Source organism: Ranitomeya variabilis, chromosome 1 (assembly GCF_051348905.1).
Source record: "Ranitomeya variabilis isolate aRanVar5 chromosome 1, aRanVar5.hap1, whole genome shotgun sequence".
NCBI lineage: Eukaryota > Metazoa > Chordata > Amphibia > Anura > Dendrobatidae > Ranitomeya > Ranitomeya variabilis.
Window position 1 is genome coordinate 770205045 of NC_135232.1, and position 16059 is coordinate 770221103.

Sequence of the window (16059 nt, forward strand, 5' to 3'; positions counted from 1 at the left end):
AGAGCCGCACTGGTGTGAACAGTCTGTCATTGGCCACTCTAAGTTGAATGTGCCAGCTCTGGTCAGATTGCAAATGCTAAGCAGCTTGAGGCTGGGCAAGTTTCTTTTTTTTGGGGGGGGGTTTTATCAAAGCTTTCCCTTACAATTTTATATCTCTTGAAAAGACCCGCTGTGGTGCTAGCTGTCCGTCAATGGCCACTCTAAGCTGAATGTGCCTGCCCTCGTCAGATTGCAAACGCTAAGCAGCTTGAGGCTGGGCAAGTACCGGCATGGGAGACTGGCTGGGAATCCCCGGTACCGTTGACTTGCTATTTTGTTTTTCTCAAAGCTTTCCCTTACGATTGTTTTCATCTTGAAAAGACTAGCAGACGCGAAAGCAATCGGTCAATGGCCACACTAAGCTGAATGTGCCTGCCCTTATCAGATCGCAAATGCTAAGCAGCTTGAGGCTAGGCAAGTACCAGCATGGGAGACTGGCTGGGAATCCCTGGTACTGTTGACTTGGTTTTTTCGTTTTGATCCAAGCTTTCCCTGACGATTGTATTCCTCTTGAAAAGAGCCGCACTGGTATGAACAATCTGTCATTGGCCACTCTAAGCTGAATGTGCCAGCTCTGGTCAGATCGCAAATGCTAAGCAGCTTGAGGCTGGGCAAGTTTCTTTTTTTTTTTTTGGGGGGGGTTTATCAAAGCTTTCCCTTACAATTTTATATCTCTTGAAAAGACCCGCTGTGGTGCTAGTTGTCCGTCAATGGCCACTCTTAGCTGAATGTGCCTGTCCTCGTCAGATCGCAAACGCTAAGCAGCTTAAGGCTGGGCAAGTACCGGCATGGGAGACTGGCTGGGAATCCCCGGTACCGTTGACTTGCTATTTTGTTTTTCTCAAAGCTTTCCCTTACGATTGTTTTCATCTTGAAAAGACTAGCAGACGCGAAAGCAATCGGTCAATGGCCACACTAAGCTGAATGTGCCTGCCCTCGTCAGATCGCAAATGCTAAGCAGCTTGAGGCCAGGCAAGTACCAGCATGGGAGACTGGCTGGGAATCCCTGGTACCGTTGACTTGGTTTTTTCGTTTTGATCTAAGCTTTCCCTGACGATTGTATTCCTCTTGAAAAGAGCCGCACTGGTGTGAACAATCTGTCATTGGCCACTCTAAGCTGAATGTGCCAGCTCTGGTCAGATCGCAAATGCTAAGCAGCTTGAGGCTGGGTAAGCTTCTTTTTTTGGGGGGGGGTGGGGGTTTATCAAAGCTTTCCCTTACAATTTTATATCTCTTGAAAAGACCCGCTGTGGTGCTAGTTGTATGTCAATGGCCACTCTAAGCTGAATGTGCCTGCCCTCGTCAGATCGCAAACGCTAAGCAGCTTGAGGCTGGGCAAGTACCGGCATGGGAGACTGGCTGGGAATCCCCGGTACTGTTGACTTGCTATTTTGTTTTTCTCAAAGCTTTCCCTTACGATTGTTTTCATCTTGAAAAGACTAGCAGACGCGAAAGCAATCGGTCAATGGCCACACTAAGCTGAATGTGCCTGCCCTCGTCAGATCGCAAATGCTAAGCAGCTTGAGGATAGGCAAGTACCGGCATGGGAGACTGGCTGGGAATCCCTGGTACCGTTGACTTGGTTTTTTCGTTTTGATCCAAGCTTTCCCTGACGATTGTATTCCTCTTGAAAAGAGCCGCACTGGTGTGAACAATCTGTCATTGGCCACTCTAAGCTGAATGTGCCAGCTCTGGTCAGATCGCAAATGCTAAGCAGTTTGAGGCTGGGCAAGTTTCTATTTTTTTTTTTTTGGGGGGGGTTTATCAATGCTTTCCCTTACAATTTTATATCTCTTGAAAAGACCCGCGGTGGTGCTAGTAGTCTGTCAATGGCCACTCTAAGCAGAATGTGCCTGCCCTCGTCAGATCGCAAACGCTAAGCAGCTTGAGGCTGGGCAAGTACCGGCATGGGAGACTGGCTGGGAATCCCCGGTACCGTTGACTTGCTATTTTGTTTTTCTCAAAGCTTTCCCTTACGATTGTTTTCATCTTGAAAAGACTAGCAGATGCGAAAGCAATCGGTCAATGGCCACACTAAGCTGAATGTGCCTGCCCTCGTCAGATCGCAAATGCTAAGCAGCTTGAGGCTAGGCAAGTACCAGCATGGGAGACTGGCTGGGAATCCCTGGTACCGTTGACTTGGTTTTTTCGTTTTGATCCAAGCTTTCCCTGACGATTGTATTCCTCTTCAAAAGAGCCGCACTGGTGTGAACAATCTGTCATTGGCCACTCTAAGCTGAATGTGCCAGCTCTGGTCAGATCGCAAATGCTAAGCAGCTTGAGGCTGGGCAAGTTTCTTTTTTTTTTTGGGGGGGGGGGTTTATCAAAGCTTTCCCTTACAATTTTATATCTCTTGAAAAGACCCGCTGTGGTGCTAGTTGTCCGTCAATGGCCACTCTAAGCTGAATGTGCCTGCCCTCGTCAGATCGCAAACGCTAAGCAGTTTGAGGCTGGGCAAGTACCGGCATGGGAGACTGGCTGGGAATCCCCGGTACCGTTGACTTGCTATTTTGTTTTTCTCAAAGCTTTCCCTTACGATTGTTTTCATCTTGAAAAGACTAGCAGACGCGAAAGCAATCTGTCAATGGCCACACTAAGCTGAATGTGCCTGCCCTCGTCAGATCGCAAATGCTAAGCAGCTTGAGGCTAGGCAAGTACCAGCATGGCAGACTGGCTGGGAATCCCTGGTACCGTTGACTTGGTTTTTTCGTTTTGATCCAAGCTTTCCCTGACGATTGTATTCCTCTCGAAAAGAGCCGCACTGGTGTGAACAATCTGTCATTGGCCACTCTAAGCTGAATGTGCCAGCTCTGGTCAGATCGCAAATGCTAAGCAGCTTGAGGCTGGGCAAGTTTCTTTTTTTTTTTTTGGGGGGGGGGGTTTATCAAAGCTTTCCCTTACAATTTTATATCTCTTGAAAAGACCCGCTGTGGTGCTAGTTGTCCGTCAATGGCCACTCTAAGCTGAATGTGCCTGCCCTCGTCAGATCGCAAACGCTAAGCAGCTTGAGGCTGGGCAAGTACCGGCATGGGAGACTGGCTGGGAATCCCCGGTACCGTTGACTTGCTATTTTGTTTTTCTCAAAGCTTTCCCTTACGATTGTTTTCATCTTGAAAAGACTAGCAGAAGCAAAAGCAATCGGTCGATGGCCACACTAAGCTGAATGTGCCTGCCCTCGTCAGATCGCAAATGCTAAGCAGCTTGAGGCTAGGCAAGTACCAGCATGGGAGACTGGCTGGGAATCCCTGGTATCGTTGACTTGGTTTTTTCGTTTTGATCCAAGCTTTCCCTGACGATTGTATTCCTCTTGAAAAGAGCCGCACTGGTGTGAACAATCTGTCATTGGCCACTCTAAGCTGAATGTGCCAGCTCTGGTCAGATTGCATAATGCTAAGCAGCTTGAGGCTGGGCAAGTACCGGCATGGGAGACTGGCTGGGAATCCCCGGTACCGTTGACTTGCTATTTTGTTTTTCTCAAAGCTTTCCCTTACGATTGTTTTCATCTTGAAAAGACTAGCAGACGCGAAAGCAATCCGTCAATGGCCACACTAAGCTGAATGTGCCTGCCCTTGTCAGATCGCAAATGCTAAGCAGCTTGAGGCTAGGCAAGTACCAGCATGGGAGACTGGCTGGGAATCCCTGGTACCGTTGACTTGGTTTTTTCGTTTTGATCCAAGCTTTCCCTGACGATTGTATTCCTCTTGAAAAGAGCCGCACTGGTGTGAACAATTTGTCATTGGCCACTCTAAGCTGAATGTGCCAGCGCTGGTCAGATTGCAAATGCTAAGCAGCTTGAGGCTGGGCAAGTTTCTTTTTTTTTTGGGGGGGGGGGGTTTATCAAAGCTTTCCCTTACAATTTTATATCTCTTGAAAAGACCCGCTGTGGTGCTAGTTGTCCGTCAATGGCCACTCTAAGCTGAATGTGCCTGCCCTCGTCAGATCGCAAACGCTGAGCAGCTTGAGGCTGGGCAAGTACCGGCATGGGAGACTGGCTGGGAATCCCTGGTACTGTTGACTTGCTATTTTGTTTTTCTCAAAGCTTTCCCTTACAATTGTTTTCATCTTGAAAAGACTAGCAGACCCGAAATCAATTTGTCAATGGCCACACTAAGCTGAATGTGCCTGCCCTCGTCAGATCGCAAATGCTAAGCAGCTTGAGGCTAGGCAAGTACCAGCATGGGAGAAAGGCTGGGAATCCCTGGTACCGTTGACTTGGTTTTTTCGTTTTGATCCAAGCTTTCCCTGACGATTGTATTCCTCTTGAAAAGAGCCGCACTGGTGTGAACAATCTGTCATTGGCCACTCTAAGCTGAATGTGCCAGCTCTGGTCAGATTGCATAATACTAAGCAGCTTGAGGCTGGGCAAGTTTCTTTTTTTTTTGGGGGGGGGGGTTTATCAAAGCTTTCCCTTACAATTTTATATCTCTTGAAAAGACCCGCTGTGGTGCTAGTTGTCCGTCAATGGCCACTCTAAGCTGAATGTGCCTGCCCTCGTCAGCTCGCAAACGCTAAGCAGCTTGAGGCTGGGCAAGTACCGGCATGGGAGACTGGCTGGGAATCCCCGGTACCGTTGACTTGCTATTTTGTTTTTCTCAAAGCTTTCCCTTACGATTGTTTTCATCTTGAAAAGACTAGCAGACGCGAAAGCAATCGGTCAATGGCCACACTAAGCTGAATGTGCCTGCCCTCGTCAGATCGCAAATGCTAAGCAGCTTGAGGCTAGGCAAGTACCAGCATGGGAGACTGGCTGGGAATCCCTGGTACCGTTGACTTGGTTTTTTCGTTTTGATCCAAGCTTTCCCTGACGATTGTATTCCTCTTGAAAAGAGCCGCACTGGTGTGAACAATCTGTCATTGGCCACTCTAAGCTGAATGTGCCAGCGCTGGTCAGATTGCAAATGCTAAGCAGCTTGAGGCTGGGCAAGTTTCTTTTTTTTTTTGGGGGGGGGTTTATCAAAGCTTTCCCTTACAATTTTATATCTCTTGAAAAGACCCGCTGTGGTGCTAGTTGTCCGTCAATGGCCACTCTAAGCTGAATGTGCCTGCCCTCGTCAGATCGCAAACGCTAAGCAGCTTGAGGCTGGGCAAGTACCGGCATGGGAGACTGGCTGGGAATCCCCGGTACCGTTGACTTGCTATTTTGTTTTTCTCAAAGCTTTCCCTTACAATTGTTTTCATCTTGAAAAGACTAGCAGACGCGAAAGCAATTTGTCAATGGCCACACTAAGCTGAATGTGCCTGCCCTCGTCAGATCGCAAATGCTAAGCAGCTTGAGGCTAGGCAAGTACCAGCATGGGAGACTGGCTGGGAATCCCTGGTACCGTTGACTTGGTTTTTTCGTTTTGATCCAAGCTTTCCCTGACGATTGTATTCCTCTTGAAAAGAGCCGCACTGGTGTGAACAATCTGTCATTGGCCACTCTAAGCTGAATGTGCTAGCTCTGGTCAGATCGCAAATGCTAAGCAGCTTGAGGCTATGCAAGTTTCTTTTTTTTTTTTTTTTTTTTGGGGGGGGGGGTTTATCAAAGCTTTCCCTTACAATTTAACATCTCTTGAAAAGACCCGCTGTGGTGCTAGTTGTCAGTCAATGGCCACTCTCAGCTGAATGTGCCTGCCCTCGTCAGATCACAAACGCTAAGCAGCTTGAGGCTGGGCAAATACCGGCATGGGAGACTGGATGGGAATCCCCGGTACCGTTGACTTGCTATTTTGTTTTTCTCAAAGCTTTCCCTTACGATTGTTTTCATCTTGAAAAGACTAGCAGACGCGAAAGCAATCGGTCAATGGCCACACTAAGCTGAATGTGCCTGCCCTCGTCAGATCGCAAATGCTAAGCAGCTTGAGGCTAGGCAAGTACCATCCTGGGAGACTGGCTGGGAATCCCTGGTACCGTTGACTTGGTTTTTTCGTTTTGATCCAAGCTTTCCCTGACGATTGTATTCCTCTTGAAAAGAGCTGCACTGGTGTGAACAATCTGTCATTGGCCACTCTAAGCTGAATGTGCCAGCTCTGGTCAGATCGCAAATGCTAAGCAGCTTGAGGCTGGGCAAGCTTCTTTTTTTTTTTTTTGGGGGGGGGGGGTTTATCAAAGCTTTCCCTTACAATTTTATATCTCTTGAAAAGACCCGCTGTGGTGCTAGTTGTCCGTCAATGGCCACTCTAGGCTGAATGTGCCTGCCCTCGTCAGATCGCAAATGCTAAGCAGCTTGAGGCTGGGCAAGTACCGGCATGGGAGACTGGCTGGGAATCCCCGGTACCGTTGACTTGCTATTTTGTTTTTCTCAAAGCTTTCCCTTACGATTGTTTTCATCTTGAAAAGACTAGCAGACGCGAAAGCAATCAGTCAATGGCCACACTAAGCTGAATGTGCCTGCCCTCGTCAGATCGCAAATGCTAAGCAGCTTGAGGCTAGGCAAGTACCAGCATGGGAGACTGGCTGGGAATTCCTGGTACCGTTGACTTGGTTTTTTCGTTTTGATCCAAGCTTTCCCTGACGATGGTATTCCTCTTGAAAAGAGCCGCACTGGTGTGAACAATCTGTCATTGGCTACTCTAAGCTGAATGTGCCAGCTCTGGTCAGATCGCAAATGCTAAGCAGCTTGAGGCTGGGCAAGTTTCTTTTTTTTTTTTGGGGGGGGGTTGTTTATCAAAGCTTTCCCTTACAATTTTATATCTCTTGAAAAGACCCGCTGTGGTGCTAGTTGTCCGTCAATGGCCACTCTAAGCTGAATGTGCCTGCCCTCGTCAGATCGCAAACGCTAAGCAGCTTGAGGCTGGGCAAGTACCGGCATGGGAGACTGGCTGGGAATCCCCGGTACCGTTGACTTGCTATTTTGTTTTTCTCAAAGCTTTCCCTTACGATTGTTTTCATCTTGAAAAGACTAGCAGACGCAAAAGCAATCGCTCAATGGCCACACTAAGCTGTATGTGCCTACCCTCGTCAGATCGCAAATGCTAAGCAGCTTGAGGCTAGGCAAGTACAAGCATGGGAGACTGGCTGGGAATCCCTGGTACCGTTGACTTGCTCTTTTGTTTTTCTCAAAGCTTTCCCTTACGATTGTTTTCATCTTGAAAAGACTAGCAGACGCGAAAGCAGTCGGTCAATGGCTACACTAAGCTGTATGTGCCTACCCTCGTCAGATTGCAAATGCTAAACAGCTTGAGGCTAGGCAAGTACCAGCATGGGAGACTGGCTGGGAATCCCTGGTACCGTTGACTTGCTATTTTGTTTTTCTCAAAGCTTTCCCTTACGATTGTTTTCATCTTGAAAAGACTAGCAGACGCAAAAGCAATCGGTCAATGGCCACACTAAGCTGAATGTGCCTGCCCTCGTCAGATCGCAAATGCTAAGCAGCTTGAGGCTAGGCAAGTACCAGCATGGGAGACTGGCTGGGAATCCCTGGTACCGTTGACTTGGTCTTTTCGTTTTGATCCAAGCTTTCCCTGACGATTGTATTCCTCTTGAAAAGAGCCACACTGGTGTGAACAATCTGTCATTGGCCACTCTAAGCTGAATGTGCCAGCTCTGGTCAGATTGCAAATGCTAAGCAGCTTGAGGCTGGTCAAGTTTTTTTTTTTTTTTTTTGGGGGGGGGGGGTTTATCAAAGCTTTCCCTTACAATTTTATATCTGTTGAAAAGACCCGCTGTGGTGCTAGTTGTCCGTCAATGGCCACTCTAAGCTGAATGTGCCTGCCCTCGTCAGATCGCAAACGCTAAGCAGCTTGAGGCTGGGCAAGTACCGGCATGGGAGACTGGCTGGGATTCCCCGGTACCGTTGACTTGCTATTTTGTTTTTCTCAAAGCTTTCCCTTACGATTGTTTTCATCTTGAAAAGACTAGCAGACACAAAAGCAATCGGTCAATGGCCACACTAAGCTGAATGTGCCTGCCCTTGTCAGATCGCAAATGCTAAGCAGCTTGAGGCTAGGCAAGTACCAGCATGGGAGACTGGCTGGGAATCCCTGGTACTGTTGACTTGGTTTTTTCGTTTTGATCCAAGCTTTCCCTGACGATTGTATTCCTCTTTAAAAGAGCCGCACTGGTGTGAACAATCTGTCATTGGCCACTCTAAGCTGAATGTGCCAGCTCTGGTCAGATCGCAAATGCTAAGCAGCTTGAGGCTGGGCAAGTTTCTTTTTTTTTTTTTTGGGGGGGGGGGGTTATCAAAGCTTTCCCTTACAATTTTATATCTCTTGAAAAGACCCGCTGTAGTGCTAGTTGTCTGTCAATGGCCACTCTAAGCTGAATGTGCCTGCCCTCGTCAGATCGCAAACGCTAAGCAGCTTGAGGCTGGGCAAGTACCAGCATGGGAGACTGGCTGGGAATCCCCGGTACCGTTGACTTGCTATTTTGTTTTTCTCAAAGCTTTCCCTTACGATTGTTTTCATCTTGAAAAGACTAGCAGACGCGAAAGCAATCGTTCAATGGCCACACTAAGCTGAATGTGCCAGCTCTGGTCAGATCGCAAATGCTAAGCAGCTTGAGGCTGGGCAAGTTTCTTTTTTTTTTTTTGGGGGGGGGGGTTATCAAAGCTTTCCCTTACAAATTTATATCTCTTGAAAAGACCCGCTGTGGTGCTAGTTGTCCGTCAATGGCCACACTAAGCTGAATGTGCCTGCCCTCGTCAGATCGCAAATGCTAAGCAGGTTGAGGCTAGGCAAGTACCAGCATGGGAGACTGGCTGGGAATCCCTGGTACCGTTGACTTAGTTTTTTCGTTTTGATCCAAGCTTTCCCTGACGATTGTATTCCTCTTGAAAAGAGCCGCACTGGTGTGAACAATCTGTCATTGGCCACTCTAAGCTGAATGTGCCAGCTCTGGTCAGATCGCAAATGCTAAGCAGCTTGAGGCTGGGCAAGTTTCTTTTTTTTTTTTGGGGGGGGGGTTTATCAAAGCTTTCCCTTACAATTTTATATCTCTTGAAAAGACCCACTGTGGTGCTAGTTGTCCGTCAATGGCCACACTAAGCTGAATGTTCCTGCCCTCGTCAGATAGCAAACGCTAAGCAGCTTGAGGCTGGGCAAGTACCGGCATGGGAGACTGGCTGGGAATCCCCGGTACCGTTGACTTGCTATTTTGTTTTTCTCAAAGCTTTCCCTTACGATTGTTTTCATCTTGAAAAGACTAGCAGACGCGAAAGCAATCGTTCAATGGCCACACTAAGCTGAATGTGCCTGCCCTTGTCAGATCGCAAATGCTAAGCAGCTTGAGGCTAGGCAAGTACCAGCATGGGAGACTGGCTGGGAATCCCTGGTACCGTTGACTTGGTTTTTTCGTTTTGATCCAAGCTTTCCCTGACGATTGTATTCCTCTTGAAAAGAGTCGCACTGGTGTGAACAATCTGTCATTGGCCACTCTAAGCTGAATGTGCCAGCTCTGGTCAGATCGCAAATGCTAAGCAGCTTGAGGCTGGGCAAGTTTCTTTTTTTTTTTTTTGGGGGGGGGGTTTATCAAAGCTTTCCCTTACAATTTTATATCTCTTGAAAAGACCCGCTGTGGTGCTAGTTGTCCGTCAATGGCCACTCTAAGCTGAATGTGCCTGCCCTCGTCAGATCACAAACGCTAAGCAGCTTGAGGCTGGGCAAGTACCGGCATGGGAGACTGGCTGGGAATCCCCGGTACCATTGACTTGCTATTTTGTTTATCTCAAAGCTTTCCCTTACGATTGTTTTCATCTTGAAAAGACTAGCAGACGCAAAAGCAATCGGTCAATGGCCACACTAAGCTGAATGTGCCTGCCCTCGTCAGATTGCAAATGCTAAGCAGCTTGAGGCTAGGCAAGTACCAGCATGGGAGACTGGCTGGGAATCCCTGGTACCGTTGACTTGGTTTTTTCGTTTTGATCCAAGCTTTCCCTGACGATTGTATTCCTCTTGAAAAGAGTCGCACTGGTGTGAACAATCTGTCATTGGCCACTCTAAGCTGAATGTGCCAGCTCTGGTCAGATCGCAAATGCTAAGCAGCTTGAGGCTGGGCAAGTTTCTTTTTTTTTTTTTTGGGGGGGGGGTTTATCAAAGCTTTCCCTTACAATTTTATATCTCTTGAAAAGACCCGCTGTGGTGCTAGTTGTCCGTCAATGGCCACTCTAAGCTGAATGTGCCTGCCCTCGTCAGATCACAAACGCTAAGCAGCTTGAGGCTGGGCAAGTACCGGCATGGGAGACTGGCTGGGAATCCCCGGTACCATTGACTTGCTATTTTGTTTATCTCAAAGCTTTCCCTTACGATTGTTTTCATCTTGAAAAGACTAGCAGACGCAAAAGCAATCGGTCAATGGCCACACTAAGCTGAATGTGCCTGCCCTCGTCAGATCGCAAATGCTAAGCTGCTTGAGGCTAGGCAAGTACCAGCATGGGAGACTGGCTGGGAATCCCTGGTGCCGTTGACTTGGTTTTTTCGCTTTGATCCAAGGTTTCCCTGACGATTGTATTCCTCTTGAAAAGAGCCACACTGGTGTGAACAATCTGTCATTGGCCACTCTAAGCTGAATGTGCCAGCTCTGGTCAGATCGCAAATGCTAAGCAGCTTGAGGCTGGGCAAGTTTCTTTTTTTTTTTTTTTGGGGGGGGGGTTTATCAAAGCTTTCCCTTACAATTTTATATCTCTTGAAAAGACCCGCTGTCGTGCTAGTTGTCCGTCAATGGCCACTCTAAGCTGAATGTGCCTGCCCTCGTCAGATCGCAAACGCTAAGCAGCTTGAGGCTGGGCAAGTACCGGCATGGGAGACTGGCTGGTAATCCCCGGTACGGTTGACTTGCTATTTTGTTTTTCTCAAAGCTTTCCCTTACAATTGTTTTCATCTTGAAAAGACTAGCAGACGCAAAAGCAATCGGTCAATGGCCACACTAAGCTGAATGTGCCTGCCCTCGTCAGATCGCAAATGCTAAGCAGCTTGAGGCTAGGCAAGTACCTGCATGGGAGACTGGCTGGGAATCCCTGGTACCGTTGACTTGGTTTTTTCGTTTTGATCCAAGCTTTCCCTGACGATTGTATTCCTCTTGAAAAGAGCCGCACTGGTGTGAACAATCTGTCATTGGCTACTCTAAGATGAATGTGCCAGCTCTGGTCAGATCGCAAATGCTAAGCAGCTTGAGGCTGGGCAAGTTTCTTTTTTTTTTGGGGGGGGGGGGTTTATCAAAGCTTTCCCTTACAATTTTATATCTCTTGAAAAGACCCGCTGTGGTGCTAGTTGTCCGTCAATGGCCACTCTAAGCTCAATGTGCCTGCCCTCGTCAGATCGCAAACGCTAAGCAGCTTGAGGCTGGGCAAGTACCGGCATGGGAGACTGGCTGGGAATCCCCGTTACCGTTGACTTGCTATTTTGTTTTTCTCTAAGCTTTCCCTTACGATTGTTTTCATCTTGAAAAGACTAGCAGACGTGAAAGCAATCGGTCAATGGCCACACTAAGCTGAATGTGCCTGCCCTCGTCAGATCGCAAATGCTAAGCAGCTTGAGGCTAGGCAAGTACCAGCATGGGAGACTGGCTGGGAATCCCTGGTGCCGTTGACTTGGTTTTTTCGTTTTGATCCAAGCTTTCCCTGACGATTGTATTCCTCTTGAAAAGAGCCGCACTGGTGTGAACAATCTGTCATTGGCCACTCTAAGCTGAATGTGCCAGCTCTGGTCAGATCGCAAATGCTAAGCATCTTGAGGCTGGGCAAGTTTCTTTTTTTTTGGGGGGGGGGGGTTTATCAAAGCTTTCCTTTACAATTTTATATCTCTTGAAAAGACCCGCTGTGGTGCTAGTTGTCCGTCAATGGCCACTCTAAGCTTAATGTGCCTGCCCTCGTCAGATCGCAAACGCTAATCAGCTTGAGGCTGGGCAAGTACCGGCATGGGAGACTGTCTGGGAATCCCCGGTACCGTTGACTTGCTATTTTGTTTTTCTCAAAGCTTTCCCTTACGATTGTTTTCATCTTGAAAAGACTAGCAGACGCAAAAGCAATCGGTCAATGGCCACACTAAGCTGAATGTGCCTGCCCTCGTCAGATTGCAAATGCTAAGCAGCTTGAGGCTAGGCAAGTACCAGCATGGGAGACTGGCTGGGAATCCCTGGTACCGTTGACTTGGTTTTTTCGTTTTGATCCAAGCTTTCCCTGACGATTGTATTCCTCTTGAAAAGAGTCGCACTGGTGTGAACAATCTGTCATTGGCCACTCTAAGCTGAATGTGCCAGCTCTGGTCAGATCGCAAATGCTAAGCAGCTTGAGGCTGGGCAAGTTTCTTTTTTTTTTTTTTGGGGGGGGGGTTTATCAAAGCTTTCCCTTACAATTTTATATCTCTTGAAAAGACCCGCTGTGGTGCTAGTTGTCCGTCAATGGCCACTCTAAGCTGAATGTGCCTGCCCTCGTCAGATCACAAACGCTAAGCAGCTTGAGGCTGGGCAAGTACCGGCATGGGAGACTGGCTGGGAATCCCCGGTACCATTGACTTGCTATTTTGTTTATCTCAAAGCTTTCCCTTACGATTGTTTTCATCTTGAAAAGACTAGCAGACGCAAAAGCAATCGGTCAATGGCCACACTAAGCTGAATGTGCCTGCCCTCGTCAGATTGCAAATGCTAAGCAGCTTGAGGCTAGGCAAGTACCAGTATGGGAGACTGGCTGGGAATCCCTGGTACCGTTGACTTGGTTTTTTCGTTTTGATCCAAGCTTTCCCTGACGATTGTATTCCTCTTGAAAAGAGTCGCACTGGTGTGAACAATCTGTCATTGGCCACTCTAAGCTGAATGTGCCAGCTCTGGTCAGATCGCAAATGCTAAGCAGCTTGAGGCTGGGCAAGTTTCTTTTTTTTTTTTTTGGGGGGGGGGTTTATCAAAGCTTTCCCTTACAATTTTATATCTCTTGAAAAGACCCGCTGTGGTGCTAGTTGTCCGTCAATGGCCACTCTAAGCTGAATGTGCCTGCCCTCGTCAGATCACAAACGCTAAGCAGCTTGAGGCTGGGCAAGTACCGGCATGGGAGACTGGCTGGGAATCCCCGGTACCATTGACTTGCTATTTTGTTTATCTCAAAGCTTTCCCTTACGATTGTTTTCATCTTGAAAAGACTAGCAGACGCAAAAGCAATCGGTCAATGGCCACACTAAGCTGAATGTGCCTGCCCTCGTCAGATCGCAAATGCTAAGCTGCTTGAGGCTAGGCAAGTACCAGCATGGGAGACTGGCTGGGAATCCCTGGTGCCGTTGACTTGGTTTTTTCGTTTTGATCCAAGCTTTCCCTGACGATTGTATTCCTCTTGAAAAGAGCCACACTGGTGTGAACAATCTGTCATTGGCCACTCTAAGCTGAATGTGCCAGCTCTGGTCAGATCGCAAATGCTAAGCAGCTTGAGGCTGGGCAAGTTTCTTTTTTTTTTTTTTTTTTTTGGGGGGGGGTTTATCAAAGCTTTCCCTTACAATTTTATATCTCTTGAAAAGACCCGCTGTCGTGCTAGTTGTCCGTCAATGGCCACTCTAAGCTGAATGTGCCTGCCCTCGTCAGATCGCAAACGCTAAGCAGCTTGAGGCTGGGCAAGTACCGGCATGGGAGACTGGCTGGTAATCCCCGGTACGGTTGACTTGCTATTTTGTTTTTCTCAAAGCTTTCCCTTACAATTGTTTTCATCTTGAAAAGACTAGCAGACGCAAGAGCAATCGGTCAATGGCCACACTAAGCTGAATGTGCCTGCCCTCGTCAGATCGCAAATGCTAAGCAGCTTGAGGCTAGGCAAGTACCTGCATGGGAGACTGGCTGGGAATCCCTGGTACCGTTGACTTGGTTTTTTCGTTTTGATCCAAGCTTTCCCTGACGATTGTATTCCTCTTGAAAAGAGCCGCACTGGTGTGAACAATCTGTCATTGGCCACTCTAAGATGAATGTGCCAGCTCTGGTCAGATCGCAAATGCTAAGCAGCTTGAGGCTGGGCAAGTTTCTTTTTTTTTTTTGGGGGGGGGGTTTATCAAAGCTTTCCCTTACAATTTTATATCTCTTGAAAAGACCCGCTGTGGTGCTAGTTGTCCGTCAATGGCCACTCTAAGCTCAATGTGCCTGCCCTCGTCAGATCGCAAACGCTAAGCAGCTTGAGGCTGGGCAAGTACCGGCATGGGAGACTGGCTGGGAATCCCCGTTACCGTTGACTTGCTATTTTGTTTTTCTCTAAGCTTTCCCTTACGATTGTTTTCATCTTGAAAAGACTAGCAGACGTGAAAGCAATCGGTCAATGGCCACACTAAGCTGAATGTGCCTGCCCTCGTCAGATCGCAAATGCTAAGCAGCTTGAGGCTAGGCAAGTACCAGCATGGGAGACTGGCTGGGAATCCCTGGTGCCGTTGACTTGGTTTTTTCGTTTTGATCCAAGCTTTCCCTGACGATTGTATTCCTCTTGAAAAGAGCCGCACTGGTGTGAACAATCTGTCATTGGCCACTCTAAGCTGAATGTGCCAGCTCTGGTCAGATCGCAAATGCTAAGCATCTTGAGGCTGGGCAAGTTTCTTTTTTTTTTGGGGGGGGGGGTTTATCAAAGCTTTCCTTTACAATTTTATATCTCTTGAAAAGACCCGCTGTGGTGCTAGTTGTCCGTCAATGGCCACTCTAAGCTTAATGTGCCTGCCCTCGTCAGATCGCAAACGCTAATCAGCTTGAGGCTGGGCAAGTACCGGCATGGGAGACTGTCTGGGAATCCCCGGTACCGTTGACTTGCTATTTTGTTTTTCTCAAAGCTTTCCCTTACGATTGTTTTCATCTTGAAAAGACTAGCAGACGCGAAAGCGATTGGTCAATGGCCACACTAAGCTGAATGTGCCTTCCCTCATCAGATCGCAAATGCTAAGCAGCTTGAGGCTAGGCAAGTACCAGCATGGGAGACTGGCTGGGAATCCCTGGTACCGTTGACTTGGTTTTTTCGTTTTGATCCAAGCTTTCCCTGACGATTGTATTCCTCTTGAAAAGAGCCGCACTGGTGTGAACAATCTGTCATTGGCCACTCTAAGCTGAATGTGCCATCTCTGGTCAGATTGCAAATGCAAAGTAGTTTGAGGCTGGGCAAGTTTCTTTTTTTTGGGGGGGGGGGTGGTTCGTAAAAGCTTTCCCTTACAATTTTATATCTCTTGAAAAGACCCGCTGTGGTGCTAGCTGTCCGTCAATGGCCACTCTAAGCTGAATGTGCCTGCCCTCGTCAGATCGCAAACGCTAAGCAGCTTGAGGCTGGGCAAGTACCGGCATGGGAGACTGGCTGGGAATCCCCGGTACCGTTGACTTGCTATTTTGTTTTTCTCAAAGCTTTCCCTTACGATTGTTTTCATCTTGAAAAGACTAGCAGACGCGAAAGCAATCGGTCAACGGCCACACTAAGCTGAATGTGCCTGCCTTCATCAGATCGCAAATGCTAAGCAGCTTGAGGCTAGGCAAGTACCAGCATGGGAGACTGGCTGGGAATCCCTGGTGCCGTTGACTTGGTTTTTTCATTTTGATCCAAGCTTTCCCTGACGATTGTATTCCTCTTGAAAAGAGCCGCACTGGTGTGAACAATCTGTCATTGGCCACTCTAAGCTGAATGTGCCAGCTCTGGTCAGATCGCAAATGCTAAGCAGCTTGAGGCTGGGCAAGTTTTTTTATTTTTTTTTTGGGGGGGGGGTTTATCAAAGCTTTCCCTTACAATTTTATATCTCTTGAAAAGACTCGCTGTGGTGCTAGTTGTCCGTCAATGGCCACTCTAAGCTGAATGTGCCTGCCCTCGTCAGATCGCAAACGCTAAGCAGCATGAGGCTGGGCAAGTACCGGCATGGGAGACTGGCTGGGAATCCCCGGTACCGTTGACTTGCTATTTTGTTTTTCTCAAAGCTTTCCCTTACGATTGTTTTCATCTTGAAAAGACTAGCAGACGCGAAAGCAATCGGTCAATGGCCACACTAAGCTGAATGTGCCTGCCCTCGTCAGATCGCAAATGCTAAGCAGCTTGAGGCTAGGCAAGTACCAGCATGGGAGACTGGCTGGGAATCCCTGGTACCGATGACTTGGTTTGTTTGTTTTGATCCAAGCTTTCCC

At 48.0% G+C, this 16059-nt stretch overlaps 35 pseudogenes; all 35 read left to right on the plus strand.

Annotated features, from left to right (window-relative positions):
- The first annotated feature begins 383 nt into the window (after positions 1–383).
- On the plus strand, positions 384–502 carry LOC143798847 (5S ribosomal RNA; annotated as a pseudogene).
- Positions 503–745: 243 nt separating this feature from the next.
- Positions 746–864, plus strand: LOC143800568 (5S ribosomal RNA; annotated as a pseudogene).
- Positions 865–941: 77 nt separating this feature from the next.
- On the plus strand, positions 942–1060 carry LOC143798389 (5S ribosomal RNA; annotated as a pseudogene).
- Positions 1061–1304: 244 nt separating this feature from the next.
- Positions 1305–1423, plus strand: LOC143800501 (5S ribosomal RNA; annotated as a pseudogene).
- A 637-nt stretch (positions 1424–2060) lies between these two features.
- LOC143797567 (5S ribosomal RNA) lies at positions 2061–2179 on the plus strand (annotated as a pseudogene).
- Positions 2180–2423: 244 nt separating this feature from the next.
- On the plus strand, positions 2424–2542 carry LOC143800749 (5S ribosomal RNA; annotated as a pseudogene).
- Positions 2543–2619: 77 nt separating this feature from the next.
- Positions 2620–2738, plus strand: LOC143800353 (5S ribosomal RNA; annotated as a pseudogene).
- Positions 2739–2984: 246 nt separating this feature from the next.
- On the plus strand, positions 2985–3103 carry LOC143799017 (5S ribosomal RNA; annotated as a pseudogene).
- Positions 3104–3180: 77 nt separating this feature from the next.
- LOC143798852 (5S ribosomal RNA) lies at positions 3181–3299 on the plus strand (annotated as a pseudogene).
- A 275-nt stretch (positions 3300–3574) lies between these two features.
- Positions 3575–3693, plus strand: LOC143800374 (5S ribosomal RNA; annotated as a pseudogene).
- An 803-nt stretch (positions 3694–4496) lies between these two features.
- Positions 4497–4615, plus strand: LOC143800604 (5S ribosomal RNA; annotated as a pseudogene).
- Positions 4616–4692: 77 nt separating this feature from the next.
- On the plus strand, positions 4693–4811 carry LOC143797579 (5S ribosomal RNA; annotated as a pseudogene).
- A 242-nt stretch (positions 4812–5053) lies between these two features.
- Positions 5054–5172, plus strand: LOC143799018 (5S ribosomal RNA; annotated as a pseudogene).
- Positions 5173–5249: 77 nt separating this feature from the next.
- Positions 5250–5368, plus strand: LOC143797591 (5S ribosomal RNA; annotated as a pseudogene).
- Positions 5369–5817: 449 nt separating this feature from the next.
- LOC143798586 (5S ribosomal RNA) lies at positions 5818–5936 on the plus strand (annotated as a pseudogene).
- A 444-nt stretch (positions 5937–6380) lies between these two features.
- On the plus strand, positions 6381–6499 carry LOC143794684 (5S ribosomal RNA; annotated as a pseudogene).
- Positions 6500–6745: 246 nt separating this feature from the next.
- LOC143799020 (5S ribosomal RNA) lies at positions 6746–6864 on the plus strand (annotated as a pseudogene).
- Positions 6865–7333: 469 nt separating this feature from the next.
- On the plus strand, positions 7334–7452 carry LOC143797603 (5S ribosomal RNA; annotated as a pseudogene).
- A 444-nt stretch (positions 7453–7896) lies between these two features.
- LOC143800558 (5S ribosomal RNA) lies at positions 7897–8015 on the plus strand (annotated as a pseudogene).
- A 247-nt stretch (positions 8016–8262) lies between these two features.
- On the plus strand, positions 8263–8381 carry LOC143798810 (5S ribosomal RNA; annotated as a pseudogene).
- A 244-nt stretch (positions 8382–8625) lies between these two features.
- LOC143798739 (5S ribosomal RNA) lies at positions 8626–8744 on the plus strand (annotated as a pseudogene).
- A 244-nt stretch (positions 8745–8988) lies between these two features.
- Positions 8989–9107, plus strand: LOC143800750 (5S ribosomal RNA; annotated as a pseudogene).
- A 638-nt stretch (positions 9108–9745) lies between these two features.
- Positions 9746–9864, plus strand: LOC143798853 (5S ribosomal RNA; annotated as a pseudogene).
- Positions 9865–10306: 442 nt separating this feature from the next.
- On the plus strand, positions 10307–10425 carry LOC143797946 (5S ribosomal RNA; annotated as a pseudogene).
- A 443-nt stretch (positions 10426–10868) lies between these two features.
- LOC143797956 (5S ribosomal RNA) lies at positions 10869–10987 on the plus strand (annotated as a pseudogene).
- Positions 10988–11427: 440 nt separating this feature from the next.
- On the plus strand, positions 11428–11546 carry LOC143796956 (5S ribosomal RNA; annotated as a pseudogene).
- A 439-nt stretch (positions 11547–11985) lies between these two features.
- Positions 11986–12104, plus strand: LOC143798855 (5S ribosomal RNA; annotated as a pseudogene).
- A 442-nt stretch (positions 12105–12546) lies between these two features.
- On the plus strand, positions 12547–12665 carry LOC143798849 (5S ribosomal RNA; annotated as a pseudogene).
- Positions 12666–13107: 442 nt separating this feature from the next.
- Positions 13108–13226, plus strand: LOC143797947 (5S ribosomal RNA; annotated as a pseudogene).
- A 447-nt stretch (positions 13227–13673) lies between these two features.
- On the plus strand, positions 13674–13792 carry LOC143797958 (5S ribosomal RNA; annotated as a pseudogene).
- A 440-nt stretch (positions 13793–14232) lies between these two features.
- LOC143797573 (5S ribosomal RNA) lies at positions 14233–14351 on the plus strand (annotated as a pseudogene).
- Positions 14352–14790: 439 nt separating this feature from the next.
- LOC143800721 (5S ribosomal RNA) lies at positions 14791–14909 on the plus strand (annotated as a pseudogene).
- A 244-nt stretch (positions 14910–15153) lies between these two features.
- Positions 15154–15272, plus strand: LOC143799022 (5S ribosomal RNA; annotated as a pseudogene).
- Positions 15273–15349: 77 nt separating this feature from the next.
- Positions 15350–15468, plus strand: LOC143797691 (5S ribosomal RNA; annotated as a pseudogene).
- A 442-nt stretch (positions 15469–15910) lies between these two features.
- Positions 15911–16029, plus strand: LOC143800514 (5S ribosomal RNA; annotated as a pseudogene).
- Positions 16030–16059: the final 30 nt, after the last annotated feature.